General features: G+C 36.0%; 1 pseudogene; it reads right to left on the bottom strand.

The window, feature by feature from the left end:
* Positions 1-3,446: 3,446 nt before the first annotated feature.
* Positions 3,447-5,004, bottom strand: LOC149255376 (zinc finger CCCH domain-containing protein 30-like; annotated as a pseudogene).
* Positions 5,005-10,379: the final 5,375 nt, after the last annotated feature.

Below are 10,379 nucleotides of genomic sequence, written 5' to 3'. Positions count from 1 at the left end.
CCCCACAATGTGTGGGGAAACCCTTTGATCAAATCTTATTTTATCTTCAATAATTCAGCAGAGATAAAGCGTACAATAAATCTGATTTATATTAGCAGTAGGAAACCCTACATCAACAACATCAGCATTAGCGGCTTCATTGTCAAACTAGGGCAGACAATATCTAACAAACCGACTGTTGAATCGTCTCGATTCCACCACCAAAAGTTACAGCTTCTAGAGGAGGTTCAAATGAATCTACAACATAGTTCAGATGAGGATGTCTTCTCGTCCACTCAGGTCAAACTTCACTTCTGCAGTTGCAGCTTTAGTTTCAGCAGCTTCCTTCAAACTAGGGCAGTCGATATCTTGCAAATCGTCCGTCAGATTGACTTGATTCCACCACCAAAAGTTACGGCTTTGAAAGGAGGTTCAGATGAACCTACAACATAGTTTAGATGAGGAGATCTTTTGGTCCATGCAGGTCAAACTTTACTTCTTTAGTTTCAGCTTCAGTTTCAGTAGCTTCCGGCTTCACATGTGTGAGGGAGAGACCCTTTTCTCCGTAGTAAAGAAGAGACTTTTTTCTGCGCAGTAGAGAGAGAGAGATGTGATGAAATGAGTGATTTCAAATGAGGAAAATTCCCCCTATATTTATACACAATGTTGGTGTTTGAATAGATGCGACTGTTGGGCTTCTGAGCCTACATGAGTTGTAGGTCGGCTTGATAATATTTCCATAATCAAAATAAATTCATATCTCCATGAATACTTATTGGAATTGGATGATCTTTATATCAATCCTACACCTCTCGATGAGAGGAATCTAATAAAAATATTATCAGCCATGAATAAGATGACCCACATGAAGATTTTCCCTATTTTCCAATTGTAACAATAATTTCACATGCATAGTTGGATCTATGGTAGTAATAGCCCGAGTCTATGCAAAATCACAGTTCCAACTATTTCGACCTTTAGCCTGATAGTACGCATTGATGACATAAGAAACACAACAGGCCATTATATTCAGTGAATAGCAAGGACCTCCTGGTTGAATAGGCCTACACTCAATGCCTTGTCCACAAACATAGTTCAAATTTGCCTGCAAATTTTTCTCATTTGCTCCTAGCTTGGTAATGCACCAAACTTTCCCTATAGGTGGAGTTGTCATAGGCCCCTCAGTGCGTGTAGGAGGAGCTGTAACAGGCCCACCAGTGCGTGGAGGAGAAGGAGATGGACCTACACTCTGACTCATTTTCAAATTAAATTAGAAATAAAAGCTAAAGTCTCAATGCTTCCAATAATTATGTAAGAGTATTTAACCTTCAAAACAAACTACAATCAGGACTTCACCAGTAAGGCATTTCAGAACCAATTCTGGGAAGGGTTGAACTTTCAGTCAAGACGAACTGCACTTATTTGAAAAAAAAAATATGAAAATATGAAACAATTTAATTACCAGCAATTGCAGCAAGCCCACATCATAAGATATTGGCATATCAGGTTTAAACAACCCATAATTGCACTCTAATCTTAGTCCTATCTTTAGGTCCTCATTGAAGAGTGAAAAAATATAGGTATGAATGTACCTATTTGGTCACAATGGCGTCCCTACCATGGAGGTCACATGTTTGATCAAACTATCATTGTAAGAAATCGCATTATGCAAGCTCACCCCTGCCTCTGTATGATCCATGACAGATGGCCATCCTGTTTCTTCCACCACTATATTAACACCATGGTAACCTAGATATCTCATGGTCAAGGACATTGCTTCAAGTTGAGCATGAAACATGTTTGAATAGGTGAGCCTATCATTTGAGTCATAAAACCTCAGGTTGGGCTTGAAGATCATTGCTCATAAACATATAATAAGAAGAGAGAAGATATAAGTAGGTGGAAAGTAGAGTATTATATCATATAATCAGGAGCATCGAAGGTTTATACATGTAATCGCTTAAAATTTGTGATATTATGCTACGGACCCAATATCATCTAAAAACCATAATTAAGTTGCATATCAGATCTGGGCTGTCAGAGATTTATAAACAAGAACCATCACAAAACTCCTAAGGTCAACTGTGAAGCCGATGTCTTAATACATGGTAGTTAAATTTCCTATTGGATCCACTTGTTAAATGGATATCAGAGATTTTTGGAATTGTCATCATAAAAACACTGATAAATGGAAGTGGACCCAGTCATATTATATATCACAATTAAATTCCAAATCAGGTCTAGAATGCAAATTAAAAACCTTGATTACTCAATTTTCATTTGTAGTAGTGCTAGTGATTAGCCAAAGTACATCAACCAAAAGAATTTGGCCTAAATTAACAATGCATTATGATGGCTAAGCCAAAAACAGTTATTTAATTACATGTCAAATGAAGATACAACCACCATAATAATGAAAGTGTCTACGTTGGGTATGGTCAAGATAATACACATCCAATTGTTGGAAATTTAAAAAAAACAAACATATTTACATATTAAATAATAAGCTACTATAGAGTTTAACACTGAAGCTACCAATATAGTTCTCATGATTTAACCCAAACCACTACCCGGATTCGGTTTGAGAAGATTTATCCCAACCATGAGGTCATTGCAAACCTAGGAAGGGAGGGATAAAAAATACCTTATATATCAACAAATGTATTAGCATGCATGCCATCTTAGGTAGGGCCCACTGAAAATATCAGTTACTGCAAGCTTTGAACTACTACTTGACTACATGAGAAAGTCTAACAACATCAACACGATGAGAAAATATTTTCATTTAACCCCAAAGATCCACCTATAAACCACATAAAATTGACAAAAAATAGAGGGGAGATGTCATTGATAAAGAGTTTCAATTGATCTTTACAACTTTTCCATATTTGAAATGTGCAACATACAGCGTATTAAAAGCATTGGACACTGCCAAACCCAAATAATAGTTTCTTGCAAGGGCACAATTTCACCACTCAGGAATGCTTTCCTTCAAAACATGGTGTATGAACCTACATATGAAAAAATTACGAGCATAAACTAAAAGATCCATGCCAAAATTTTAACAAACCAATTCATCATTTGGCCTATTTCATTGACCGTTTTTGTCATTCCCATCACTTACACTTCCAATACAAATACTATACAAAAATGTTGACATCAACAAATCTTCCTTTATCTTCAACTTCCCAGATTTCATGCACAAAATGGATGGATAAAGGAAGGAAATTATAGAATCTATCTATATAGAAATAAAAAAATGAAAATAATGCATCATCATCATGTGAGACCATTCCTTATCGCCAAAAATGCTACCATCAACTATTCACAATGTTAAAGGGGCAATTTGATCAGGATTTATCTAAGATATCCAGCCACCTAGGTCAGTGGCCTCCATCTGTACATTGTTAGCTATATCTATAGAGCGACCCATAGTCCCTCATTCCATTGATTCCGTTGGTTCTTCCTTAAACAATTTCTGAACCTAGAAATAAATCTGGTTCATCTGAACTTCGGATACCAAAAGAAGCTGATTTTCTAAAATTTTGTAGCTCCTCCCTTTGAATTCCCCAATTTACTTTACCATTTGGAGAACCCCATTATGACCAAGTTGTAGCATCTCCAAGGTCTCTAGACTTAGAGCTTCATTTGTCTCTTTGGGAAAATGTGACAAACCTAGAGTTTACACATGCACTCATAATCGATGACAAAGGAAACCCATTAGAGTTTTGGTGTTACAACTCTCCCGTAAGAGATGAAAAGGGACCAAGGGATGACAAGTTGTATGAAGCAGACTGAACAAGAGGTGGTGAAAGAAAAACACTATGGCTTTAACACTCTACGCCGCCATACTACATATGAATTTGGCCTTGTGTGCTTCCTTGTGGATATACTTGTGTGTTAAATGAGGACAACATCTGAATCTAGAGCCGTGGGGATAACTGGGCTGATTTGTGAGATTGAATCTCGGATAGAAAGGCAGATTCATAGGTTGTCATTTTAGGAGAGAAGACTTTAGATGCAAACAAATCTTCAAGGTTAGTTGGAGCAACATTATGAGTCTTGAACTTTCTAGGCATCCAAGGGGCATTTCCACTACTAGATACAATATCCATAGGAACATTTCCTTTGGCTTAGGTGAAGAGACAAGAAAATTCATTCATAAGTTGTCCTTTGTAATCACCACCTTCAATCAAACACTTTGGATGCATGTCTCTAACATTAACTACTTCTCACAGGTGACTAGCTTGGATAACACCATTAGTAAGGTGCAAAGTCAGTAAGTTTGGATGTGCCAAATGTCCACCACCAAAGGAATAATGAGAAGATGTATTCATAGATGACAATGGTGACATTGGATATTTGGGGAAGCTAATTTGTCAAGAATTGGAGGAAGACATCATTAAGATAGAAGAGGAAAATCTATGTGCAAGAGGATTCATGACAACCATCTTATCTGATCAAGTCATCATGGTTCTTTGAGAAATAATTGATGAACAAGCAAATGGATACAACAGACACAATTCTTCAAGGGTATGCTGAAAAAGGCACACTTTGCAAGAGAAATTGGTCGCATATATGAAAAGGTGGGTTCGATTTTGGGCAGGGTGCAACCAACATTCAAAAACACCATATGCATACTCACAAACATCACCCCTCCTACAAACCCCTTTACGAAAATCAGGGCAAGGAACACAACTATAATGACACTTTCTAGGGTCCCTTCTTCAAGCATTTTCACTTGGGTGCACAATAGGGTATTCAGTCCAATCATGAGAATAAGATCTAGAACAAGGCCTTACCTTAAAAGAATACATATGAAACTCATCGGTGTTGTAGATGCTATTCTTGATGTCAAGTATAGAAGAATCCATTGCAAATTCTTTCTTCTAAACGCAATTACACAAATTATTTGAAATGTCTAAAGTTGGAACTTTTGCTCAACTCCAGTATTAAACTTCGGCTAACTTGAATTTCTCTAATTTCAAGGCAAATGATAAGAATGTCTCGTTTTAACAACCTCATTTTTTAGGCTACATTATACCAAGTTACAGATCCATGTACATACCATCCATCCCTTGACTGGGCAAAAAAACCTTCCTAGCAAATATGGAAACAATTTGAAATAAACCTTCCACTACATTCTTCATTCAACATCCTCATTGGATTGGATATGGTCAGAGAAATAGAGTATTTGGGATACATGAATGCATGATCGAATTGGGCTTGTTGGACAAGTGGATCTGTATGACAAATCGTTCCTTGGTAATTTTGTAAGATAACTTTTTTACTCAAGGGTGTTGCAATTTTGGTAATAAGGGACTAAAATGTTTTGGAAAAATAGTGGTTTGAGTTAGAGTATTAGAAGTGCATATATGCACAATAAGATTGAATTTTTGAAGGAGGCATTGTGTTTAGCAAAGTTTATATAGTTATTTGGTATATTAAAGGTCACAAGCTCAAATATTTTTGGAGACAGTTTTGGAAGTTGTTAAGAGGGCATAATTTTTATTTGCAATAATTCCACTTTTATCAGAACATTGTTGATCTTACATTGTAAATTTGTTTGTATTGGGTGCATCTTCGGTGGTAACTAACACTCTTTTCAAAGTTGATTGGTTGTTTTCTAATAGTGAGAAGGAGAAAATGGTGAGAATTAATGACTTGATAGAGTTATTAAATACTCTAATGATTTCTAATGTTCATAATACACTCCAAGTCAGCAAGGACACTTTTTTTGAAAAAAAAAATTGTTTGCCAAATGAAAAAGAGAAGATCGAGTTTCTGCAACTTGAATCCAAATTCTAGAGAGGTCAAATTCAACATAAGAATTATGATTATGAACTTGTTTCTATTCAAAACTTTCCTTTTTATTTTGACTCCCATCAATAGTCAAAGTTTAATAAGATTTGTAAAGATATTTCAAGAGAAAATTTGGGTGCAACAGAAAGTGATGTTCATGCAAGTGTATGCGAGAGTCATTTGCATACTAATGAGAAGGATATCGTTCCTAAATCCTTTATAATATCTGGGAAGAAATTACACATAATTATACGCTAATGCTTTCATATGTATTCATGTTTTTTATTCCATGTTATTTATAAGCAATAGATCATTATGCTTTGATGGGTTTTTGTTTCTGTGATTGTGAAGGTACTTTCCATGCGACTCAAGTATGGAAAGGAGCAACAAAATTGGTTAAGGGAGACAAGGAGCTAGTGAAAACTACAAGTAGGTTTCTCTTCTCTCTTGTTTTATCCGTTGATTATAGAAAAGGTTAAGATTACTTTGTTTGTTGTTTCTAGATCTGCTACTAGATCTAGAGGGTTAGGCATTTGTCCAAGAACACTAAATATTCCTGAAACAAATTGGTGACTCCGCTGGGGAAATATTGTCCATCCTAGTATCTTATCATCCTCTTAACACATTTCTACATATTGTACTTGTGGTCATTTATTGATTTCAGTCCTCTTTCATTGAAAATTGAGTCGAAACTGTGACAAAATGGCTTTCAGAATTGCTTACTGTCGTCAGTGCAGTCTGATGAACGACACAGTGTGCTACAGTACACTTCCCAAATAGGTTCAATGTGATTCATCACACTGCCTCTAACTACTGCCCGCGTTGATCCCTTTAGGATTAGTTTCCCATCTAGGAACTGAAAGTTTTTGCCAATTTTCTCCTATTTGAATGAGTTGCTGAATGTCAATGATGTCTTGTCTCTGGAATCAGCTTTTCCTCCCCTTAATTTGGCCCTACTTAGACTATATTGTTGGATGTTTTTAATGTATTTGTTTTATCATTCGCAATCCATTCTCGAAAGGTAGTTTTGATTGATTGTTTTATCGATAGAAAAGTGTTGTAAAATTGTCATTTTCTTCGAAAAACGGAAGTGTCGTAAAGTCTTCCTTCATAAATTATCGATTTATTTACTTGTGCATTTGATTTGTATTTTCATTTAAAGTGTCAAAAATATTCATTTCTTTAAAATTGAAAGTGTCATACAGTCTTTGTTTCCTTTTTTAAAGAAATTGTAACAAATCTTCATTTTTTTATGAAAAGAGTTTTGAATCATTTGTGCATTAGTTTTTCTTATTGCATCATTCATATTAAGAGAAACTAAAAAGAAATACATGCAATTTGCATTTTAGAGTTTGACTTTGTGTGTGCTAGATGGAATGATTTAGGGAATTGAATTAGTTTGTGCTCTTTGTTGCTTGTTCAAAAAGTACTTGTATGCTCTATCCCTCATAGCTAGGATTTTCATTGCTGAAATTAAATGGAAAGAGTGCTTCTCATTCTAGTTGAATTCCTAGGAATTTTAGAATATGTCACGCAGTGAACTTGAAAGTCAAATTTCTAAGCAAGATCAACTTAAAATTTACATCAATTAATCTAAAAACACATTTGAACTTAATGAAAAACATCTAGAGGTCTAGGCTAGAGATGTGTTCCAGCGTCTTTAAACCTAGTGGTTGTCATTTTCACTGAAGGTTGGGTGATTCCTCCTCTTTGATTCGATAAGTGCTAGTACAGAATTGTGCTCCTTGTACCATCGAGTATATAGTGGGAGACCCCAATAGGTTGAAATTCTTTATCCCTAGGAAGCCGAGTCTGCCACCTTACCGATCATAACTCACTTAACACATCATTCGGGAAGATTGACTATCGTATGTAAAGTACTTGGTAATTTCTCTTTCATTTATCACCAAGGTGTATATTTCAATTTTGTGATTTGTCTGGTAAACCCTCTTTTCTAGAATCTCCAGAGCAGTCACTTTTGTTCCTTTTCAACTATTTAAAAGTAAAAGGATCATCTGAGTACTTGTCCTTTTAGGCTCATTAAACATCGAAGGAGACTAGAGCCATCTTTTGTTTTTTCTCGACTCTTTAAAAATGAAAAAGCAAAGTTGTGTTCCAGTGTCGTAAAAATTAATTGACCACAAATAATATCATCATTCCTTAGTTGATTTTAAGTTGATAAAGTTAATCAGCAATCATGGAGGAAAATCAACCCAAACCCCATCGTTCGCAGAGAACAGCGAGCCAACCGCCTTTGCCTCCCGAAGCGACACCAATTCAGACAAAGTGGTCTCATTTAACTGAGTCTAGTACATAACAAACCCCTAGTTCTTCATCTGGGTTACCTGAAACATTTGTTTCGGTAGCTATAGAGACTCCAGTTACTCTAAGTATTTCTGGTACATTTGTTCTTAAAGAAGAAGTTTCACAATTACCTGAGGACATTAGCACTGATCCTAGTGTAACAGTAATCGAGGTTGTCCAATAACAAGTTGATACTCAACTTGAAACTATTCAACCAGAAAGTGCTTCTGAACTTGAAACATCTCAACCAGGAGTTGGTGCAGAATCTATCCCAGTTCTAATAAAAGTTACATGTGAACTTGAAGTTGTTCAGGAACCTCCCTTTCAAACTGTTGTTCATTTACCTGAACATTTGGACTTCGAATTTCAACAATTAGAAGTTGTTACCCCTCAGACATTAGTCACTGTTGAAACTACGCTTTCATCAACACTAGAAATATTTTACGGACCTAATGGTCAAGTTCTTCCACTAGATTTGATTTCCATAGAGGAGGAATTAGTAAAAGATTCCACACCTAGAACCCCGTTTCAATTCGAAACTAGGCTTAATCTTTATCCTACTACTCCTGATTACTTTTCTTCATCTGATCTTGCTTCCTTGCAAGTTCCCGTTGAATCTTTAGGAAACATTTTGGGCTAGTTAACTATGGCTGAACAAATGTCAACATCCCGTACTGTATCATTTGATGGTGGTCTAGCAGAATCTTCTGTTGTAACTCCTTCGATGTTTTCTACCACACCTGAGTCACACCTGTATGGTGAATTGTTTGTCTCATTTGGTTACTGATTATTGTCAGGAACCCACTTTGGGGTTGCTTCTACTCCATGGTCATCACCCATGTCCTCAACTGAAATTCTACCTGGTTCTTCTCTAATGGAAACTCAATACTTTGATCCTGCACATCAGTATCATGCTGGGCAATCTGGTCATCAAAGACCTATGTATCCATTAAATATTGGATTGCCACCATATGGAGAGCAATATGCTTATTCACTGTATCGTCCTTATTCCGGAGGACAACTATATGGTAATTTCCCACAATATTCAAGTCAACTTGGAATTAGAGTTTGTCAAAGGCAACTAGCAATACCACCTCAACCAAGGCTTGTGTATCCAACACAACCAATGCAAACTGTGTCAAATGTTCATACTACACCTATTGTCACTACTGTGCCACAGTCACAATTTTAAACCCTTTGGCTCCAACACAGAATTTTTCCGAAGGTAACATGCCTTTCATTTCTGAAACTATTCCGATGAACATATCTAGGAATCCCAATATAATAGAGAATGTTTTCATCCAAGACAAGTTCTCCCCTAAAGAGATTCAAATTTATACGATTTTTTTAAAGAGTTCCATGATGTGTTTGCTTGGTCTGATGAGGAAATGCTTGGAATTACTAAATCAATAGTTCAGCATGAGATCAAGACTTATGTGAATGCAAAGCCTATATGACAAAAGATTTGGTTGGAAAACCCTAGGAAAGCAAAAACTATCAAAGCCGAAGTTGAGAAGCTAGTTAAGGCGGGTTTCAGATACCCCATTCCATTGACTAAGTGGGTCTCAAGTCTAGTCCCGGTTGATAAAAAACAAGGAATGATCCCCATATGCATAGACTTTAGGGATTTTGGCTTGTCCAAAAGATAATTTCCCCACACCTTTTATTGATCATATTATCGATGGATGTGTGGGAAATGAGATTTTCTCCTTAATGGACAGTTTCTCGGATTATAATCAAACTAATATCCATCCTGAAGATCAACATAATACAACTTTTATCTACCCTTGGTGTACCTTTGCATAAAAAATATGCCTTTTGGCCTTAAAAATGTTGGAGCTACTTTTCAATAGGCCATGTCCTACACTTTCGACAATATCAAAAATATCATCGTAGCTTATTTAGATGACCTAGATGCTCATTGTTGAAAGGGAATTGATCATCCTCATCATCTTCGATTAATTTTTGAGCGATGTTTTTATTATAAAATCTAGTTGAATCTGAATAAATTCATTTTTGCTGTTAGGTCTAGTCAATTATTTGGATTCATAGTATCTAATGAAGGGATTCACATAAATCCTTTCAAGGTTGAGGCAATACTTCAATTTCCTCCCTTATCTACCATCTGTCATCTTCAAAGTCTCCAAGAAAAAGATAATTTCTTGAGGAGATTTATCATCAATTATGCTAAGATGACAAAGGATTTATGAGATTGCTGAAAAAGGGAGTTCCATTTCTATGGGATGATTTCGCTCAATGCTCGTTCGATGCTTTGAAAAAAGCATTAAACTCTA

Source organism: Pinus tabuliformis, chromosome 7 (assembly GCF_031772625.1).
Source record: "Pinus tabuliformis cultivar Carrire ecotype Pingquan chromosome 7, CPIR1, whole genome shotgun sequence".
Classification (NCBI taxonomy): Eukaryota; Viridiplantae; Streptophyta; class Pinopsida; order Pinales; family Pinaceae; genus Pinus; species Pinus tabuliformis.
Note: the sequence above shows the minus strand (reverse complement) of the source record. Positions and strands in the feature narration are given on the sequence as shown.